Raw genomic sequence first — 22,930 nt, forward strand, 5'->3', positions numbered from 1 at the left:
TTGTCAATTCGCACAATGGGGTTTACAGGTGCTAATTAAGAGCAAGTTCTTTGAGTTTGGTGTTGTGTAATGAAGAAGGCACAATGAAAGGACTGGGGATTGATTGTTCATATGCCTTATTGGCTAGTTACTCAGCTTATATTTATTTATGGCGACATTCTGAGGAAATTATTCACTTTTAATAATTGACTAGCATCCTGTAGTATGACCTAAAGCCTAATTTTTCATTGTTCAGTTCTGAACAATATTTAGTGGCGCCATGTTACTACTTGTATGTGTACAGTTATACAGTAGTTCATTTGTGAATGAACTAATTCGTATTATAATGCTAAGGAAATGTCACTTCAAAGAAAGGAATCAGCTTGAACGAGCATGCGTACATCTTAGGACATTTTATTCTTACGCTTTAAGTACGGTAATAAAATTTTGAGTTTATTTACATACAATCATGGCTAGGCTGGATCGAGTACTGCGGGATGCAGATGGAAGAAATAGGAACTGGAATGATCATAGAGAAGCGGCGATAACCAAGCGGCGTTCATCGCAAACAAAACGTGGGCGTTGCCCCGATAAGTTCCTCCTGCTTCTTCGCCAGCTCCACGTTTTGTGTATGTGCCAATCCATAGAGTTCATCCTCATCATATTCACCACGTGAACGCGCTTGTTGCCCAATCCCTCCGTTTGCGATGGCACGAAAAGAAAAATTCCCTCTAGAAAGTGTGTTCGTTGCCTAGTGGTTAGACGATCTAGCTACACTGTTGCGAGAGAGAGGTTGGGTGCTTTCATAGGCAACGCATATTCTATAGCATGTTAGGCAAACAATACACTTGAGAACCATTTAACCGAAAAGTCGATGTCTGTTTTGCAAACGCAATCGCATCACTGTGTAAACGAATTCGCATGAAAGATTTCCGGTGTAAAAAAGCAAGTTTGTGAAGTGACATTTGGCAAGATTGCTGGTGACGCAAGCGCGCTGCTGTCGAGACGTCACAAACAGAGTTAGTGGTGCAAGGACATGGGCTATTTTCCTGAATTGCATGTCCCTCTCAATGCGCTCTCAACGGCTGCAGTCTAAAGCAGCGACGTTGTATTCAATGGCAAAACGTTTTACCTATCGAAGCGCTGTGTCCAATTTGAGCCCGAGTGCTTCGCCAGTCAAGAGACCACGTCAATGAAATAGAGCGCGCCATATTATGATTTGGAAGGCCTGCTGCTTCAACCACCCTTTTCGGTGGAACACACCCACTGTTTCCGAATAAGCAGAGTGACATATGCTGCCACGCTCTTGCACATAGTGCAAACGCTGCGCAAGAATACTTAAGTGAACCAGGCGAATCAATATAGCGATAAGTAATGATTGCTCCGTAGCATGCGATCTTTAATAACAGTTTCTTCGTGCTTATAGGAATACACTCATTGTTATTTTGTATTCGATGTTCAAAAACTGTTTGCTACTATGTTTTTTTATCCCCCAAACATTTATTTTCATTTATTTAAATTTATTTTCAAATTCATTTTATTTTGAGACTTGTCTGCGCTATGCGTATTGGCACAGTAAACGGATGCTTTAGTATCAACGATTTTCAAAATATATATAATTTATTTTGTTATTCGCGCAGTCATTGTCTGCATAAGCTTCAATAACGACTTTTGCTCGTGTTTTCCGACAAAAAAAAAAAATGCGCATCGACAGATTTTGAACACTTTTTCTAAACATAGTGCTTTATTTGAGCAGAAATATATAATGTGCTCACTTTTCCAAATGATGGAGCATGGAGCAATATTTCCATACAAAGCGGTACATTTTCGCAAAACATATCTGCCCTACCATATTATTCAGGATCTGCCGGATAAATTCTTCCTATTTTGCTCTCAAAGCGTCTCACGGTATATATCCTAAGAAAAACAAAGTGATCCGTTTATGCTAGAAGTTGCTAAGCATAGTAGTAGTGGATTCACTCGCCGATATTATTATTTCAGACTGCAAATCACATCTTACACAGATCATATGGCTAAAAATTCTTGATGTGGTGCGCACGGTACATTGCCAACGTCATCCCTTTTGGCTTCAAGTTGGTATGTTCTAGAAGGTCGTTCAATGCGTTCTTGTAAAGAATTTTGTCATTGTACTTGCTCACGTGAGGATATGCTGTTGTACTAACATTTTAGGATTGAAACTCCACACTTGTTATTGCATAAGCAACCAGCAAATGCCGTGCAGAGGAGTTATTTTCCCCGAGCCAGACCTACAGTAAAATTACGGTATAATTAGACGCAATCGTGATTTCACCTCCAAGCACTAGTCAAAGTAACCAATAATAAGGACAAAATTGTAAGTTGCCTAAAAAAGTGCGGGGCATCTATACATGTTCTAATCTCGCACCTGTATTTTACAAATTACGTTGCCTGCAATAACAAATGAACCCTATTTTTTCCTTCGCGTTTTAAACAGGTTTCTCATTAAATGCATGATATTTAAAAGTTGCGCCAACCTACCATTAAGTGGCACATGTAACGGTTAAAGAACTACACTAAAGCTTCTGCCTGGTCTGGGCATTTCTAACACGTTTCTTGCGCCATATTACAGCGTAAGCTGTTAAGGGTTGATTACAATAGCTCCTTTTTGTGCGTGTTCTTATTTTGGAAATTGCACTCTTCATAAGGAGCAATCATGTTTTAACTCGCAGACTGTATTACGCATGCAGAAACTGCGTTGTTGTATTGTAGTGCTTGGCGCATGAGCTTATTTTGTTTTTTGTTTTCCTCTATAATATGGGATTGTGTGTGTTGTATGATTCTCATTGCTCCTGTGTCCATTTCTCCGCGCATCGCTAGTCGGTGTGTGTGATGTACGTCCGCTGGCCAATCACGCATCACCGTAAACTTTATCATCATCATCGTCATCATCATCATCATCATTATCATCATCGGCCTATTTTACGTCCACTGCCGGGCGAAGGCCTCTTTCCCCGCGATCTCCAATTACCCCTGTAGCCGCAAATTTCATAATTTCGTCACACCACCTAGTCTTCTGCCGTCCTCTACTGCACTTCCCCTTCTCTTGGTACCCATTCTGTCACCCTAAATATCCAACGGTTAATGTGCGAATTACATGACCTGCCCTGCGTCATTTTTTTTCACAGTGCACTTAGAAACTAGAAATAATGAGATCCTGTGGCAATGTTTCATGAAGTAAAAAAAAATGACTTGGTTTCGTGGCTAAAGCTCCGACACCAAATCAGTTGCGTTTAGTTTATGCGCCCTAAACCACCTGTATTTTTAGCTAGAATTTTAATATAGCTCGTAAAATGCAAAATATACACTCGGACGTGCTGGCAATATTTGCACAAAAGCAGCATTAGAATTGTAAAGGGGGATTCTGTGCAACTTTTCAGCTCATGTAGGACCCTATTTTTGATGGCAGTCTCTAGAATGTGTAAATATCTAGGAAGAAATTACGCCTTTTTAAAGCAATGGACAAGTGCGCGTACATAGCGAAAGTCGTCAACAATATTACCGAAAAATACCTGGTGTTGCAGGGCATGTGCAAACACACACGGTGCGCCATTGCGGCAATAGGCAATTCATGAGCCCCAACGCTATCAGAAGATAACTATGGAGAAGGGAAATTATGCTCTGTAACAAAAACTGTCCTATGGTGCAATTGTAATGGCGCAATAAATGCAGGGAGTTCCCTTCATCTATGAGTGTAGGCGTACAAATTGACCAACGAGAGTTTAAGGCAAAGACGCAAGCAAGCGGCCAGCAGGAGCCCACATGCACTCTAGCTTGCGAGCATCTCTACACCCGGCGATAACTATTTGTGTTAGCGAGCGCGTAATCCATGAAAGGGAAACGCAATTTTTTTTACGAGCAATCGTACATACCTCGTCTATGAAACCGGCGAGACGAGAGGAACAGGAGAGGCAAAAGGCACTGGCTGGGCGTGGCCTTGAGGCTGCCGAACAACCTCCTAGGAGACCTGCGACAATGCGGGCTTCAAGAAAGACTTTGTAGCTTAGAAACTCCGGAAGAACACGCATATTCTTGCGCGTAACCCACATTCACGAAGTGAAACATCGCTACATTTGTTATTTTACTGCTTGCCTGCAGGAAGTCCGCGAGTGTAAACATATTTTTGCAACATAGCACCATGATAAACTAAACTATTGGTTTGCTTTTCTTTAAGACTTATTTACACAATAATTCAGAAGTTCCGGCAAAACTCATTTCATAATGGCGGTCATTAATGGTACTTGCGTGTAATGAATGTAGCGACGCACCGTGTTGTTGAAAATGCGATGTTTTAAAATTTGTAGTCATTCTGAGACTTCCACAGCTTCGGCTATATGTGAGAAGGAATCTTCTATCGGCCCACTTTGTTTGACACTCGCTTACCGAGATTGGCCATGAGCATGACGACATGATGACAATGGCATGACGAGAATGGTGTGACGACGATATGTGACGACGCCCCTCCCCACCCCCCATGACAAAACACAGATTAATAATTCGGCACGCGACGCTGCATTGCCCTCTATGGTATCACGACATTAATGTGGCCTCGAATGCGCCAACGTCATACCTTTGGCTTTCAGAACATCCATTTTACCAGAACTTGAATATGAAATCAATGCATGGGAACTGTTTTATGTGTCAAACCTGAACATTAGTTAAAGATGGTGCAATCGGGGCGGTTTATTTTCTTCCAAGAAAATCCAATTCACCTGATTTATCGTCTAGACTTATGCGCATTAGCAACATTCCCACTCTAGGGCATGGAAGAAAAATTCCAAGATTTAAATTCATGTGTAGCCTGTGTGGAAGGTCGTTCAGGCTTGGCTCGAGAGATCGAGCCAAGCCAGCTGGTGACACAGCTTTGGGCCGCCGCATGGTGGCTTGGACTGCACCCGTGGCTCCATTTTGAGTCTCTTCTCAACCTAGGATCATCATGAGAACGTACTGTAGCCACAATAGCGTCGACTGCATCTGCGCTCCCTCAGTACTGTGAAAATGTGCTCGCCTGTAACAATTACTGCCTTAACTATGCCTAGAAATACTTCTTGTGTCCCCTTCCGTGGACATCTGAAAGCCTGCTACGCAGCGTTGCGACCCCCACGAACTGACTACTCGCGCACACCTGAAGACAGTTCCCATTTTGCTAAGCAACTGCGTAATCACGGTTCTCTGAATAACACGTTGATTATATATACAACCGCCTTGATATGTTAGGCAAACAGGCTTTTTAGTTTTTTTATGGGCTCCTTGATGCTTGTTTCTTCCAGAGCATTTGTTTTTTACCGCGTTAAGACCTCAGTCTGTGAACGTTAACCCGTTGTATAGTGTCTTCTTTGTTCTGTTGAGGCCTGACAGTGGCAGTGTTAGCTGCTTTGAGCTTAAAATCTAAAGGTACCACATGACATTGTTTTAGCAACGAATAATGTCACATCCGTCAATTCTTTATTAGATCTTGTAAAAACAGTTACAATAGCGTGGTTGACCTCGGTTTCAGCTGGCTACCACGCTTCCCGCAACCAAAACGAAGTGGCACATCCAAACGGCACACAGATTTTATTGGAAACGCAACTCACCCCTACTCTCGAGAATTCAGCAACTCATTAGGTGTGAATTGGGTGATCACTAATTATCACCTTTTAGATTGATGAAACCAGTTTCAACAACCAATAGTTGCACTCATCAGAGTCTACATGGTGAAATGCAAATGCAAGTGTTCTCTTTTCGGAATGATATTTAGCAGTAAGGTCCCGGTTGTCGTACAAAACTACTAATTTCTCAGGGAACATTGAGAAGACACAATACCGCGTAGGAGAGCGGAGCGAAAACTAACGAGAAGAACGGGAAATCCATCTGCGAAAACTGAATACAACAGGATAAACGCTGTCATTCGTCGTCACACAAAAACATTAAGACGAGTTCAATGGGTTGCTTTCTGTAAGAGTTTATCGGCGTTTATTACCATGACAAGGATATGGGGAGTAATGAATAGCCTATCCGGAAAGATTCGCCTACACAGGCCATTCGAAGCACTTGCTTTAAAGCAAGGAAAAGATTTGCAAACCCTTGCAGAAGATTTTGCAGACGTATACACATCTGGCAGATCAGCAGGAGTATCGAACCCTCTGTTGTCTGAAGCATTCCATACCTTGGATACGCCGTTCACCTTTCGTGAGTTGGATTTGGCGCTTAGCAAATTAAGAAGACGCTGTGCTGTGGGTCCCGATTCGATCAGCAATCAGATGCTGACAAATCTGCCATATGAACTAAAACGAGCACTTCTGGACATATTTAATCACGTCTGGAGCACAGGAGAGATCCCAGAAGCGTGGAAGACAGCATGGGTGGTGCCAGTGCTCAAGTCCGGAAAGGATCCTGCAAACCTCACCTCATATCGGCCAGTATCGCTAACATCATGCGTATCAAAGTTGATGGAAAGACTAATATGTACGAGGTTAACATGGTATCTTGAGCAAGGAAATAGACTGCCATCATGTATGACCGGATTTCGTCCACGGTTGAGTGCCCAGGACAGTGTCTTGGATCTACTAAGCCATATCGAGCACCATCGCGTAGACGGCCTTTCCACACTCGCCATCTTTATGGACGTTGCCAAGGCATACAGGTGTGTGCTTCATACAGGCATCATCAACGGACTCCGAGCCATGGGCGTCTCGGGAAATGCTCTTCGATTCGTCCGTGAATTTCTCAGTGATCGATGTGTACAAGTGAAGCTGGGAAGTATAATGAGTGTCAAGCGACGCATTTCCCTCGGCGTCCCACAAGGAAGTGTCCTATCCCCCTTGCTTTTTAACGTTGCCATGGCCAGCCTTCCAGATGCCCTGAAAGTAGGTCGGATGGCAGTTAAAATGTCCATCTACGCAGATGACATCTGCATTTGGATCTCGGAGTACCAACACAAACGTTTCGCCCGGATAGCCCAGGCCGCAATCTCCACTATCGATCGCTACTTACCGACGCTTGGCCTATCCTTATCAGCAGAAAAATCAGCCTTCATGCTTTTCCCGGGAGTGAGACGCAAGTCAACACGTCTGACGCTGAATATCAGAGGGCATTCAATTCTTCGTGCAACTCATGTTCGATTCCTGGGCGTCACCATCGACAACAAGCTACTAGGGCGTGGTGCGGTCGAAAGTGTTGTGGCTGCATCAGTGCAAAGAATCAACGCACTTCGTCGATTGGCAGGTGTACGTTGGGGAAACAATCCTATATCCATGCTTAAACTGAACGCTGCACTGATAACAAGCCGCATTCTCTATCTGCTCCCTCTGATATCACCGTCATCGAGTCAATTCGAGCGCTTGGAGGCAGTGAACAGAAAGGGACTTCGCTTGGCGGTGGGAGTTCCAACGGCGGCTTCAAACAAGAAAGTCACTAATGAGGCAGAGTCTCTTCCACTGCGCCTTTTGGCATCTCAGGCCTTGCTGACGCAGCTATTAAGGCTGGGCGAGTCACGCGCAGGCACGGCGCTTCTCCAGCGGCTAAGATCAAGAACTCGCTCACATTTCCATGCGGCGCTGAACACCTTCCGATTTTTAGGATTGGAATGGCCTAAACGAAGTCGCCTTGACCCGCCATGGTCTTTTCCGGACGTTACCTGCAGCCTCAATGTACCCCACCTACCGACGAAACGCACCATTTCAACTGCCGAAGCCAAGTTTGTTGTGCTGGACCACTTGAGCACTGTGTTTCAAAGCCATCTACAAGTGTACACAGACGGTTCGGTGTGCGCACAAACGGATAGCTGTGCAGCGGCATTCTGCATACCATCCCTTGATGTGTGATGGTCTGGCCGACTGGATCGCGTCGTTTCCTCTACAACAGTAGAAAGCGCCGCAATCACCGCGGCTTTGCGGAAACTACGTGGCTTTTCTGCACGAGATGTCGTGGTGCTGACGGATTCCAAGTCAGCATTACAAAGATTACATCGGGGCCTACCTCTAGAGAACTTTACAAGGCAGTCTCTGGCACTGATTGACGACCTAACGAGCAAAGGATTTAACATAAGGTTTCAGTGGATTCTATCACACGTAGGAATTGAAGGAAACGAGGAAGCTGACGCCCTTGCACGCCTAGCACTGACATGTGTCCCAAAAGTGAAAGCTCCGAAAGCTTTTCAAAGCCCTAAGGATGCAATCCGCCTTCACTTTAGACAGATGCACAAGAATCCACACGAATCCTGTGTGACTCATGGATTTACACGCGAACAAGCGACGCTTCTATACCGCATCAGGACCGACTCCGCATACACCCCAGCTTGGTTATTCAAGACTGGGCTTCGCGCTTCCCCACTCAGTGTTTTCTGTGGTGACATTGGTGACATCGAACATTTCATTTGGCTATGCCCACAGTTTGACACAGAAAGAAAAGCGTTGGTCGACAACCTGCAAAAAAGCGGTCTCACGCACAGGACCTTTGAAGACGTTGTTTTCCCCGGAGGGCCCGCGGCATTCAGGAAGAGAGCGCAACGACTGCTGATAGCCTTCTTGCGAGACACGGGGCTCATCGACACCTGGTGACACACCCCTGATCTCAACTCGAAGGAGGATCAGGCGGAACAATTGCCGGCTATGTATGCCAGGCTAACCCCGCCTGCTTCAACATTACCACCGCCACCAACACAACGCCAACGTTGTGCCTTCTCCATGTCGCATTGTTTCGTTTGTATTGATATCACTTATAGAGATACACCAGGGGGAAGCTTGCCGTCAGCGTAACTGTTGGTGTTGTGCTCCGTATGGATGCCTTGATATGCTAGTTAGATCCATACAATTTAAACGCGAGGGTCTGATTGACGAGGTTTTATCGTCTTGAGTGTTTTGTTCCTTTTTATTCTTGGATCTGCAGCGCACAAAATAGAGAAACATGAGTGAAACATTTGCTTTACAGCGTTTCTAATATGAAGAATTACGCGCATACCAAATGTTATACATGCAAATTGAAAATGAATCGTAACTATGGAATATCAAAGTGAATATCTAAATTTATATACTCATCGCAGACGCCAATATATTGTGCAGGAATATTTATGTTTGTGTACTTATGTACAACGGTTCTACTGACTGAAGATAAAAAGGCAGGTATCTATCGGGGACATTAGGATGAGCTTTAAACATAATAGCTTTAATTATAAATTACGAAACTGCACCAATGCACTGTGCATATCATTAAAGTCCAGTTGAAACTAAGCGTTCTGTATATAAGTGAATGTTGTATGACTCGCATCCCAAAAACATTAAATATATGATTGCCTTAAAAGATAGGAAGTAGTGGAAAAAGCAACAAAATATGGTGAAGGACTTGCGTGCAGTGAAGGCGTGACAACCAGCCCTGTTATAAGAAAATTACGGCTCATACTAGACGAGGACACAGAAGAGAATGTCAAGACAGGCGCTCGTGCTGCCATGATTTTTTATCTCTTTGTCTTGTTTCCACCGCAAATTTCTTTGAATATCAACCACCAACTAGCTGAAAACATCTGCTTGGGTATGCGGGCCGCTACAAGGAAAGGTGCAATGCTTGCAGATCTGCTCAATGACTATACTGCCAAATACGTGAAATAAAAGCCTGCAAGCAAATAATTGGAGTGTTGTCACATAGCCTTACACTGCGAAACCGAAAGTAAAGTTTGTATTACCCATTCTGTTCCCGCATTGCACTTCGAAAACGTTCCTCGGTTGCTCACTTCTGATATCTTGCAATGGCTTGTTGCACACACGGAAACCCGAATGTTGGGAATATTTGGCTAGATATAAGTATTCTAAAATTCGTAACACATTATTTTGGAATGCGAATACGAGAAGTGCGCGACAATCAATCCGGTTTCGAAACTTTGGATATTCGCCTAACCCTGACTTTATCCTAAATGCTTGAGACTTTCAAGCTATAATACGATTTCCAATCTGAAGTGATAACTGATACGAGAATTAATGCTCTTTACGACGGCCTTATTGAACGGGCGCTCAGTAATGCTCAAGGTTACACGTCGGTCTCGCGTCTTGCAGCGTTGAGGGGCACCGCCTCCAATGTCACTGGTGAACTGCGGAAGCTAGCGTTCGCTCGCGCACACCAGCTGCGATAGCACTATTCTTTGAACGCAAGGAGTTGTCTTGAGTGCTTCATAGAGGCAACATGTCGCATTCACCTATAGTTAGAACATCGCCTGAGCGGTTCAATCAACAATAAACCTTGCCGCCGTGGTCAATGCTTCGCTCTTCGGTTAGGACTGGCATTTAAAAAAAAATTTTGCTCTTGAAGCGGAAACGTCGTGCACATTCTTGGGCGTGCTTGTCTTCGTAATCATCACGCCGATTTCAGTGGGGCATGTGCAGCGTTAATGGAACTGGAGTACGCGCATGCGCTTTCGCGAACCCGAGCTACGCAGTGCAACCAGTCTTGCTTGCTGCCGTGTATTTCTTTATTTATTATTATTTTATTTAAGCTGTAGTACATGGATCTACGTGCAGCGGTGGCGTAGAAGTAGAGTATCGGCGCCTCGCGTGCAAGAGGACCGTGGTTTGAATCCAGCTGGCATGCAGTTTTCCACCGGATGGAAAAAAAATCCGCGTGTTGATAAAATTGCATAAACAGGCCTGGAATGCGGCCTGTCCGCGGTCACCAGAACCGGGAACGCACTCCCTCACCAGAGCAGGATTTCCCACCCTGGTGCAGTACTTGGCCACAACCTCCTATATGAATACAACAATCAAACCCCGGCCCTCAGGGCCCAGCGGCTGCGAAGCAACTGACCACGGCGGTGGTCAGACCTGTGTTGCAGCAGAGGGTGCTAAGGATACCGGGTCCGAGCAGGCCGCCATTGGAATCTGAACCTGGCAACGTTTAATGCTAGAACGTTATCTAGTGAGGCTAGTCTACCAGTGCTATTGGAGGAATTAGAGGGCGGTAAATGGGATAAAATGGGGCTCAGTGATGTTAGAAGGACAAATAAAGCATTTACAGTGCTAAAAAGCGGGCATGTCCTGTGCTACTGGGGCTTAGCGGAGAGACGAGAGCAAGGAGTCGGATTCCTGATAAGTAAGGATATAGCTGGTAATGTACAAGACCTCTATAGCATTAACAAGAGGGTGGATGGTCTTGTTGTGAAACTTAATAACAGGTAAATATTGAAGGTCGTACAGGTCTACGCCCCTACATCCAGTCATGATGACCAGGAAGTCGAAAGCTTCTATGAATACGTGGAATCGGCGGTGGGCATAGTCAAAACAAGCTACACTATACTGATGGCCGACCTCAATGTAACGGCAGGCAAGCAGCAGGCTGGAAATAACTCAGTGGGAGAATATGGCACAGGGTCTAGGAATAGCAGGGGAGTGTTATTAGTAGAGTTTGCAGAACAGAATAATATGCGGATAATGAACACCTTCTTCTGCAAGCTGGAAAGCCGAAAGTGTACGTGGAGGAGCCCGAATGGCAAGACTAGACATAAAATAGACCTTATACCCTGTGCTAACCCTGGCATCATACAAGATGTGGACGTGCTCGGCAAGGTGTGCTGCAGTAACCATAGGATGATAAGAACTCGAATTAGCCTAGACTTGAGGAGGTAACGGAAGAAACTGGTACATAAGAAGTCGATCAATGAGTTAGCGGTAATAAGTAAAATAGAGGAATTCCGGATCAAGGTACAGAACGGGTATTTGGCTTCAATTCAGGAAGAGGTGTTGAACTCAGGTGTTGAAGCCATGAACGACAATCTTATGGGTATCATTAAGGAGTGTGCAAAAGAAGTCGGTGGTAACTCCGGTATACAGGATACCAGTAAGCTATCGCCGGAGACGAAAGATCTGATCAAGAAACGCGAATGTATGACAGCCTTTAACCATACAGATACAATAGAACAGGCAGAACTCCCCAAGTTAATGAACAAGCGTAAGATAGCTGACATAAGGAAGTATAATGTGGATTGAATTGAACATGCTCTCAAGAACAGACGAAGCCTAAAAGTAGTGAAGAAACTAGAAATAGGCACAAATCAGACGTATGCGTTAAGAGACAAAGCCGGCAATATTATTACTAATATGGATAAGATAGTTCAAGTGGCTGAGGAGTTCTATAGAGATTTATATAGTACCAATGGCACCCACGACGATAATAAAAGAGAGAGTAATCTAGAGTAATTTGAACTCCCACAAGTAATGCCGGAAGAAGTAAATAACGCCTTGGGAGCTATGCAAAGGGGAAGGCAGCTGGAGAGGGTCAGGTAACAGCAGATTTCTTGAAAGATGGCGGGCAGAGTGTTCTAGAAAAACTGGCCACCTTATATACGCAATGCCTCACGACCTCGAGCGTACCAGAATCTTCGAAGAAAGCTAGCATATTCCTAATCCATAAGAAAGGGGATGCCAAAGACTTGAAAAATTGGGTAACAGCTTACTGTCCGTTGCCTACAAAGTATTTACTAAGGTAAACGCAAATAGGATCAGGAACACCTTAGACTTCTGTCAACCAAAGGACCAGGCAAACTTCCGTAAAGGCTACTCAAGAATAGACCATATTCACACTATCAATCAGGTGATAGAAAATATGCGGAATATAAACAACCCTTATATATAGCTTTCATTGATTACAAGAAAGCGTTCGATTCAATCAAAACCTTAGCAGTTATGGAGGCATTACGAAATCAGGGTGTAGACGAGCCGTATGTAGAAATACTGAAAGATATCTACAGCGGCTCCACAGCCACCGTAGTCCTTCATAAAGAGAGCAACAAAATCCCCATAAAGAAAGGCGTCAGGCAGGGAGATACGACCTCTCCAATGCTATTTACAGCGTGTTTCCAGGAGGTAATGAGAGACCTGGAGTTGGAAGAATTGGGGATGAGAGTTAATGGAGAGTACCTTTGTAACTTGCGATTCGCTGATGATATTGCCTTGCTTAGTAACTCAGGGGACCAACTGCAATGCATGCTCGCTGACCTGGAGAGGCAAAGCTGAAGGGTGGGTCTAAAAATAAATCTGCAGAAAACTAAAGTAATGTTTAACAGTCTCGGAAGGGAACAGCAGTTTACAATAGGTAGGGAGGCACTGGAAGTGGTAAGGGAATACATCTACTTAGGACAGGTATTGACTGCCGATCCGGATCATGAGAGTGAAACAATCAGAAGAATAAGAATGGGCTGGGGTGCGTTTGGCAGGCATTCTCAGATCATGAACAGCAGGTTACCATTATCCCTCAAGAGAAAAGTTTATAACAGCTGTATCTTGCCAGTACTCACGTACGGGGCAGAAACCTGGATGCTTATGAAAAGGGTTGTACTTAAATTGAGGACGACGCAACGAGCTACGGAAAGAATAATGATAGGTGTAACGTTAAGGGATAAGAAAAGAGCAGATTGGGTGAGGGAACAAACGCGAGTTATCGACATCTTAGTTGAAATCAAGGAAAAGAGATGGGCATGGACAGGCCACGTATTGAGGAGGGAAGATAACCTATGGTCATTAAGGGTTACGGACTGGATTCCAAGAGAGGAGAAGCGTAGCAGAGGGCGGCAGGAAGTTAGGTGGGCGGGTGAGATTAGGAAGTTTGCAGGGATAGCATGGCCAAAATTAGTGCATGATTGGGGTAGTTGGAGAAGTAGGGGAGACGCCTTTGCCTTTAGTGGGCGTAACTGGGCTAATGATGATGATGATGATGATGATGATGATGATGACATGCATCTTAGCCATTGATTTATTGATTGAAAACTTTATTGTTCCACCGAGCTTGGGTGCCCGCCTCTTAACCTACACGTAGGTAGGGTGGGAGGACGAAGCAGTCCCCGCGCGTTGAGGCCAGTGCTGTGTTGTGGGTACCTGACATAGTATGAAATCATGGTCGTCGTCAACATGCGGCACTCTTCTCAAAATTGAATAGTTCGCATTGGCGCGACAGTAGCATACATGCGATTGTTGCTTAATGATTTGAGCAGCAGGCTGTACAGATAGAGGCGCGAGTGTCGGTCCCAGCGTCGGGCACGTAATTCCGTTATTTTTTAAAGTTGATCTATTCAGCACACAGAAGCAGCATCCAGCCAGCCAGCAGCCTCTGTCAGATAAGTACAGAAGGTTTTGCAGGTAATACTTCGCTCTCAGAAAACGGCACATTTCCTTACTGCACTTAAACAGTGCACATAGAAGATAACTGCAACGCACTTCTTTGGAATCGTCAATGGCGCAATAATAATTCTAGTTTTTTTTTTTTTTGCATTGAGAGAGCACACTTGAAATAAAAATTAGGCATTATAACGCGTATTGGCAGTCATCGTGAATATAGCTCCTAAACATCTAGCCAACAGGGACGTAAAGTGTCTATTGTATGTCAAATAAATATTCGGCGCTATGTGAAAAGAAGTGGTAAGCAGAACGGTACCATGTTTTTCTTTAGTATAATTATCTACATATATACCGTGCAATGCAAAGTTACGTAGACCGTAAGAGCAAAGCCGGCTTCTTGCATCTGCTTTCGGCTTAAGCTTCCGTTTATTTAAGAGAAATCTAATACGTTTAATTTATACATAAGCGTCCCTTATACTGATAACTCCAATTTCTTTTTCAATATAATAGTGAAGGAATACCAAAAATGTCCGCCAAGTAACTGCACCTACAGGGCCTTACGAATAAATGGCGCATACCTATTGTGAGGAATCGCCCTAATGAGATAGCCCAAAATATTAGAGTGAAATTAGATAGCCCCAAATATTATTATGTGAAAATCGAAAAAAATGTCAACACTAGTTCGGAATCAAGAAAACGGATGGTCACTTCGTCCTTCTCTTCGTCTGATGCATTCATATTGCAAACACGTAGGAGCTCAAATTTCCGCTCACATGCAATCAAAGTCAAAAGGTGGAGTTCTCGGCCTGGTGTTCCCTAGTAAATCATCGCAATTTGCTGTTTTGGCCCTTCATTCCTTTATTTTTGCCATTTCACTTCAGTCACTATGGCGGCTCAGTAAACATGGCGTCGAAATCACGAGGGCGTACACGACGTCGCGGGCTCAGTCGGGGTGCCGTCAGCGGCATTACAGTGGGTGCGGAAGACAGAAACGTTCGTGTTTCGTGCATCGGGGGCACGCTAAAAGTTCCACGGTGGTCCAGCACTATGGCGTGCCTTAAGATCAGCCCATCACTGTGGCACTTAAAGCCGCATACTTTCTGTATAGTCAACCTATTTTTGCTCATTACTATTCCAAATATTGCCAGGTAAGAAGCTCAATAACAATCTTTTTTTTTATTTATGACATGCACTCTGAGTACCTAAGGCAGAAAAAAAAACCATTCAGAACACACAGGTGGATTTGCCAGTGCTATCGTGTCACTAGATTTACATTATGCGCTCAGCGACAAAAACAACCAGCCGAGTGGTGCGGCCGTGGCAAGCGCCTTATCACGTCAGACGAAGAAATGTTTTTATACAAGAAATGACGTCAATTAAGGCAGAGTAAATTCGCGGAAAGCCAGGCGTCAGAGAGAGGCAGTGATATATTGCTTAAAGTGCAGTGTTGAAATTTGCCGACTAGGCCGCGATAACTTGACAGCAGCAAATAACTATAAAAAATTTTATTTTTGTTCAAGCGTACCACTGAGAAGTGTTAAACGCAGAGACTTGCAAGAGAATCAGATCAACTTTATTTTTCCTCATACCAACTACAAAAGTGGGAACCAAGAACATCATATGCATGACCTTGCGTGTGTTTTCTGTATACGCAGGAGCACCACATAAAGCTGAGCGTGCCATTCGCTTGCATTCAATTCGATCGCCCGTGTGAAGAAGACGCATGGATCCACGTTTTCTAAACTTCCAGGTTGTCTGTGTCGTGTCATTTGTAGCAACATTAGCTATCACCGCTGAAGGCCACACGATGCAATCTCCTGCTGTAGTAAGTAGTGTCTTGACACGTGGTGCGCAACAACTGCCACAATAAGTATTTTTGTGCCTCTTTGTATCGAAGCAATGAAGTAGAACAAACGAGCTTCTACTCGACATCATTTGACTCAAATGTTTCTGATTGTTCCGCAAAACTAGAATTTTGAGTAATATATATTCCTTTGTTTGTTACCCGTTTTCTCACTCACGCTTGCAAGCATATACGATAGCTACTACCTCCTCGTGGGAAATGATACATGTGAAAGGTCCCGTCAGAAACATGAAACAAATAGAAAGAATCTTTACATTCATAACTGCAAACTTCATAACCCAAGCATTATGTATATGCATTTTTATACATGTATTAAGCACACTGTTCTTGTAGAGAGTTTCGCTGAACCGAATTAGGAATCGTGCATTTTAGACCAGAGCAATTTCACAGGATGCGAGGGCATACAGGAAATTACAGCACCATAACGCGAGAGGTTGGTGTTTTCAATGTTGTCCTTTCGTTGCTACCGGAAAATTTCTTAGCGCGAACATCTAAAAAAACAAAGTGAAGCGCAAGTGTTTCAGCTTGCACTCTACTGACCTCTTTTGCGTAAATCATAAATGTTGTACTAGTCGTGGTGCAAACACTCCTGGCTACGCTACCCTCATCAGATGTACACAAGGGATTAATCCCATTGTAATGTCATAAAATGTCCCGAAGAATATAGTAGCTATACGATTAGGATGTATTTTATTTACCCTACGTTTGCTAATATCATTCATACTACTATGCACACCATATGACACGGATCAGGCCGCTCTCGGAAAGGAAAAGTGATCATCACAGGAGTGCGAGGGTCGTTTGATAAGTGTGGCATAAAGCAAGTAAAGATGCCATGTCTGCAAAAAGCATTTTTTTTTAATTTTTGACCATAGTTCCCTTCTAGCTCCACACACTGCTTCCAGCGGTGCTCCAATTTTTTTATCCCGTCAGAAGAGAAAGCGTGGCTCGAGACCCTTGGAATAGTCAGTCACCAATGAGATAACCACTTCATCAGAAGAAAATCGCTTTTCACCCAGCCAATTGTTCAGGGTTGGCGAGAGAATAACGTCATATGGGGCCGTATCCAAAGAATAGGGTTGATGAGGCACAACCTCGAAGTCTAACTTGTGCAATTTCACCATTGCTAGAAGTGATCTGTGGGGCGGAGCATTGTCTTGGTGAAAAAGGAGTTCTTTCCGTACTAACCCAGGTCGTTTAGTGCGCAATTCTTTCTTCAGTTAATATAGGACTGTTGTGTATGTTCCTGTTATAGTTTTGCTGTTTTCTAAGTAGTCTACAAAGATTATTTCTCGTGAATACCAAACCAGAGCCACCATGAGCTTTCCGGCTGAACAAACAGTCTCTGCATTTTTTTGAAGCAGCTTCATCAGGCCAAGGTCATCGCTTCAACTGCTGCTTAGACTCTGGAGTGTAATCATGTATCCATGCCTCATCAAATGCCACAAATCGACGTCAAATGTCCTGCGGATTGCAATTAGGCACCGTTAAACGCTGCCTCGAGACGTCTGCCCTCATGTTCCTTTGTTCAATCGTCAGCAGTCGCGGCACCCAACGTGCACAGACCTTCTATATCTGCAATTTCTCATGAGGAATATTGTGAACTCGCTGCCGAGATGCTAACAACTTCAGCTTTCTTGCGTACCTTTACTCGGCAGTCTTCCATGACAATTCTATGAATTGTCTATACCATTTCTGGCGTGGTAACCTCCACTGGACACCGATAACGTGATTCATCTTGCGTAGAAGTTCGGCCACGTTTGAATTTATATATCCTGTAGTAAATGGTATTCAGTTATATGCAGAGTCTCCATGAACTTCGGTCAACTTGGCTTTAATGTGGGCAGTCGTACAGTGTTTAAACAGAAATGTTTGATGACTGCTCAAAATTAACCTTTTTCCTATGGCTGTCAGAAGCTTACTAACTATCCGTACCAGCGTAAACATGTTCTGCCGTCCTATGAAGTGTGCTGTTCTGGCGCTACCAAAAAAAAAAAATTGTAGCGCCATCTTTTATAGTTTTACCACACATTCCAAACGGCCCTCCAGTTGCGGACATGTTGCATCAATTCTGCTGAAATTGCGACCTCAGAATATTGTGCCTGCTTAACGCAAAGAATATGTCATGAGCCTTTGCTAACATGAATAAGATACCATATCATGATGTTTGTCATCCACGCCGGCGTTTATGCTTTGTTAGGGCGTCGTGGACCGGGGCGTGACCGTTGCTACTCTGGCTGAAAGCGGATAACCCGACAATCCAAGAAGTGGCATGAAATGGTCAGAATGGCGCAATTTCCCCGCCCCTAAATACTTTTACGGCTACACCAGCTGCCTAGCGCAGGGTGCCCTGTTATGTTTACAAGTCATGTTACAATATTGTGCTATATGACCACCTATGATATGCGCCAACATTATCGAGTCCGCGTAAAGCGCAAAACAAGAAGAAGAGACCTAGAACCAAACGTTGTTAAAGCTTCAGTAATTATCGCGTCCAGCTACCACACAGGCAGTACATAAGGAGCACGGCCTTGAATACCATTATAGGCGGTGAACAAGGCTTTGCTGAGGCGAAAGCATCGGACGACTAATTGAGTTTAAAAGCTGGCGTCTGGCACCTGTTGCACCGGAAGGGCACCACAATTCCCGTAACCGGTGACACCACGTAACGAGCTCGCTTCGAGAGTTCCTATTGCCTGCGGCGCCACGGAACGAGGGCGCCTCGACAGAGCAGAGCGGGCGAAAGGAAAACCTTCTGCGACAGTACGTGATTGTAAGCAGGAAGACGCGCTATTTTCTGCAGCCTTTTAGGGAGCACGACTCAGCGTCTTGGGGAAGGCGAGAGGGGCATAAAGACGAAAAAAAGAAGAGAAGAGAGAGAAGGTCGAGTCCATTGCAGAGCTCGGTACCGTCAGGTACCGCTGTCTGCGGTAGCCATGCGGCGCCTTCACAATATACACGAAAGCCCCGAGTCCTCCGGGAACGTAAGAAGGTGCCTCAAGGCGGAGCCGAGATACCGGCCGGGACACAGCAGCTGTAACGCCGAGACTGCACACCAGGTGTTGCGTGAGGGGAGAGTTCGTTGCCGTCTCAGTGGCATGCGGCGTTCGCAATTAGCCCTACTTCTGCTTGTTAGCTGGCGCGGAACGCCCTGCTATGGTACATTTATCGCAACGCGAAACCCTAAAAACCGCTGAACGGTCTTCCATTGAACATTAACGCTTTAGCATTCACAACTGTTAAGTGCTTATGTGTCCTCGGATTCCTTTTTTCTTTGCGCTGTGTCGAGAGTTAGCCTGACAATGAGGATTTTGGCTGATGAACGACGACACAAAAGACCGTCACAGTGACAGAACCGATTAAGGACTGAATATATAAAATCTAGCTTTAGAGCTTGCTGCCGGATTAAGTTATTGTGTTCTTTACCATCGTCATGTAAATAAAGCAGGCCGATCTAACGCTGGCTTGAACTCTGTGCTAGCGTCACGCTTCCCGTTATGATGGTTCGACAGCCAGGTGTCTCGCTTTAGAGGAGGTCACGCCATGCTTGTCATATTTCTCGTTCAACGTGCCGCAGTAGTGTATTTCATTGGTCAAATCATTAAAATGTGCCTTCTTGAAAAGTCTCGGTGCTTGCGCAATAACGGCAAGCTGTATTTTTATTATTTCATGGCATGAAGATGTATGTTTTTTTTGAGAACCACAATTTTGCTTTATTGCAGCTTAAGACCTTTCACAAGACGTGCGAATACACGACCCAATGCGAACCGCACCTCTGCTGCTTGAAGAGAGGCCGTTCACAGACTTGTCAGCATGAAGGAAAACTAGGACATTGGTGCAAAAAGAAAGCTACTAATGGAGTCTATTCTAAGTACTGCCCCTGTAGGCAGGGCGAAGGTAACGTAAATGCTTTGAAATTCTGCGCGTTATGAAACTTGCTTTGAAACAAATTGGGATAGAGTATAGGATTATGACTAGTTAGGAAGCAGCTCATGGCTGAACTCAATATTCTGATGCAATAAATGAATATGTGCAGCCAAATTTTTCTGATTAGCAGAAGGTACTTAAAGGGATCTAAGAGTTTGATATAGATAGAGGAATATTCTTATAATGTTTCAAAATAGAAGCCTGAATATGAGAATTTTACCGTGTCAGCATACATGCTAAATATAGTTTCTAAATTTCTGCCGATAGCTTGTCCACTCGCCCCTCACAACGTTTGGGCATTGCAAACAGACAAGCGCGGCTTCTAGATCAGGCGGAGGGGGGGGGGGGGGGGGGACAATTTTGCTATAATGTATCAAGTGGTTGCGCGGCGTGTCTACAACTGTAATTTTGTTTCTTTCGAGGGGGCCACGTTTCTATCCAGATAGTCGAGGTCAAACGAACAAATGCGTGTACATAAGAGGCCGTGCTTTCAACGCTCCATAGCGCCAGTTGTACTGTGCGCTCGAAGAGAAGTAAAAGAAATGGAAGTGGCGGCTGGCGATGTAGACGTACGACTTTCCTACGGCTCCAGTAGGGTAGAACGCAGGAAAAGAAAGGTGCTTGATGGCCCCAGCTGAGGCAGAAGTCGAGAGTTTCTAGGTTAGCCGGTAAGCTCCCCTGCTGTTAAAGTGGCAGTTTCCCGTTTGATTTTATTGTGAAGGAAATTTAGCTTTATTCCATGCTATTTCTAGGAGATCGGTAGTTAGGTAGGATTTTTTTCTCTCATCTCTTGTCGGACCTCTTTAAAAGAAAAAAAAAAATGCATGAGCGCCAGTGGAATCAAATCATTGGGCGCTATAACGTAAAGCCATTGCGAAACTTTTCTATTCCAATTCTGCCATCAGCCCACCACAATTGGTCAAAAAAATTGCGGGCCACCCCACTTCGCCTGTCTGTCATAATACGTCACGAAAACCACGATAGCACCCCATCTCTTGTGACGTGTACACACTGATTATGCATGATGGGACCAAACAAAAGAAAAATAGTTACTTCTCGTTCGACGCCTTTTTGCCAATAACCCTCTGCTTTTGGTCAAAAGTTTTTGGGCTGCACCCACTTCGCCTGCTTTTCACGCAACGTCACAAAAGCGCAAAAACTCATGGCGTCAAAGTGGCGTGTACGCGCTAATAGATGCACTAATATGCCGAACGAAACTACATTTTTTTCTGAATAGCCGCAGGCTGGCCCGTTCCGAAAGGAATAAAAGATGGCTGCCGCCGATTTCTCAGGCGCTGGCTACTCGCACCTGCCGGGAGTATGGGTTTATTTGCCTCTAATAAAGGTTCTTGCGTGGCCGTGTAATGTTTTATAGCACTTTCGGCACGTTTACGACGTCGCTCTGCCAACTCTTCTTTCGACCAGATGGCAACATCAATTGCATCGCATGCTGTTAACCCTACCGCTTCAGTCCCTGTCACAGATGTCAAGCCTTGTTACGAAGGAAACTGCGAAACTACTGGCAACACTTGTGGGACGTGGAAACAAATATGAAGCTGCACGAAATAAAGCCACGATTAGGTTTCTGGCCATCTGCAACAAAATCACGCCGAACAGATGTCCTATTCTGTCGTCTAAGAATAGGGCACACATTTGCCACCCATAGCGTTTTACTCACTGAAAATGAGCCTCCAACATGTGGTAAATGCGGGTAGAGGCTGACCGTCTTCCGTGTCCTCCTGGAGTGTCGGGAAGCCGAATATGAGAGAACGAAACATTTTCCCTTCGCATGCAGGCAGTACATCATCCTGTAATGTTACTCCGCGCAGAACCGCTCTTTGATACCAACGCGGTCCTGCGGTCCCTGTAAGATGTTCTGTTATATGTTATTAGCCCCATGCGTTTGTAGCGCCTCCTCTCTTCAGAGGATGCCGCTGTGATAGTTATTTCGCATAGCACGTGCCTCTAGGCTCTTGTGTTTCAAGGGATCTGGCAAGGCAGTAGTGCTCTAGGCAATTTTAGCATCTCGAATATTTTGTATATTGCATCATTGTTTCCCAATGCACTTTAGTGCTCATAGTACACGTCATTAATCATTGCCATAATATTATTACGCATAGATTGTACGTAATTTACACCAACTCTTTAGGCACCTTTACAGCCCCGTCACATTAGATTCACAGAACCCATAAGACCACTACGAACTCATTAACACTAGTATGGCACTCTTTGGCCACGCCTGGCCCTTGCACCACTAAAGATGAAACATCAATCAATCAACGAACTCTTCTTTCCTGAGAATCCATTTTAGCAGTAGCTTTAAGCTTCCATTGCACGCCACCGCGATTTTCGACAACCCACCGCACGGTAAGTAAGGGTAAGCGAGCCACTCGCAGACGCCGTCACTACCCTCTACATCAAGTGAAATATTTTCAGCGCACTGTGGCGGCCCCATCGAAACCCTCTCCCCTTTAGCGTGCGCCTAGCCTCGTGTTAACCAATTAGATAAGAAAGAAGTGCTCAATATAGGCAATACTATTCGCTTCGAAAGCCAAAAAAAATGACCTAATATAAACGAGGACCGCGTTATATTGGACTTTTCTAACAACGCTGCGGATTACCTGCCGATGCTTCCGTCGCTGGTTACGCAAATAGGACGCGAGGAGATTGGAATAAAGACAGATTAGAATAGTTTTACGTCATCAGGGCCATTGTCTCCAACGTCAAGGGCCTAATGTGCTAACAAAAGGCCACGATCGCATGCATATTTCTATCGCACTAAACAGTACTTTGAATGTTGGGCGCGTGCATCGCAAAGCAAATTTGTGAGTAGACACTGCAGAGCCTGTTGCAATTGGCACGTGCCTTGCCTTGCATAAGAAGAATTTACATATAAGGGAGGACGGGTGCACACAAATGTTTCCAATACACCAAATACGCAGTAATAGATGACATGAAGAGTAGGGATTTATAAGAGCCCACCTTGTCACTGATGATTCCGTATGTAATGGGACATAACCTCAATTGTCTCATCGTAAGCAGGTGTGGCCCC

General features: G+C 44.6%; 1 long non-coding RNA gene across 3 annotated transcripts in view; it reads left to right on the plus strand.

The window, feature by feature from the left end:
- Positions 1–22,930, plus strand: part of LOC129385708 (uncharacterized) — a 105,665-nt gene that overhangs the window by 73,887 nt on the left and 8,848 nt on the right. For all 3 annotated transcript variants that reach the window (XR_011895729.1, XR_011895730.1, XR_008613225.1), the window contains 3 exons: positions 1,981–2,076; positions 15,743–15,912; positions 19,674–19,848. This is a non-coding gene — a long non-coding RNA (uncharacterized lncRNA). The remainder of the gene's footprint in view (positions 1–1,980; positions 2,077–15,742; positions 15,913–19,673; positions 19,849–22,930) is intronic.

Source organism: Dermacentor andersoni, chromosome 7, assembly GCF_023375885.2.
Source record: "Dermacentor andersoni chromosome 7, qqDerAnde1_hic_scaffold, whole genome shotgun sequence".
Taxonomy (NCBI): domain Eukaryota; kingdom Metazoa; phylum Arthropoda; class Arachnida; order Ixodida; family Ixodidae; genus Dermacentor; species Dermacentor andersoni.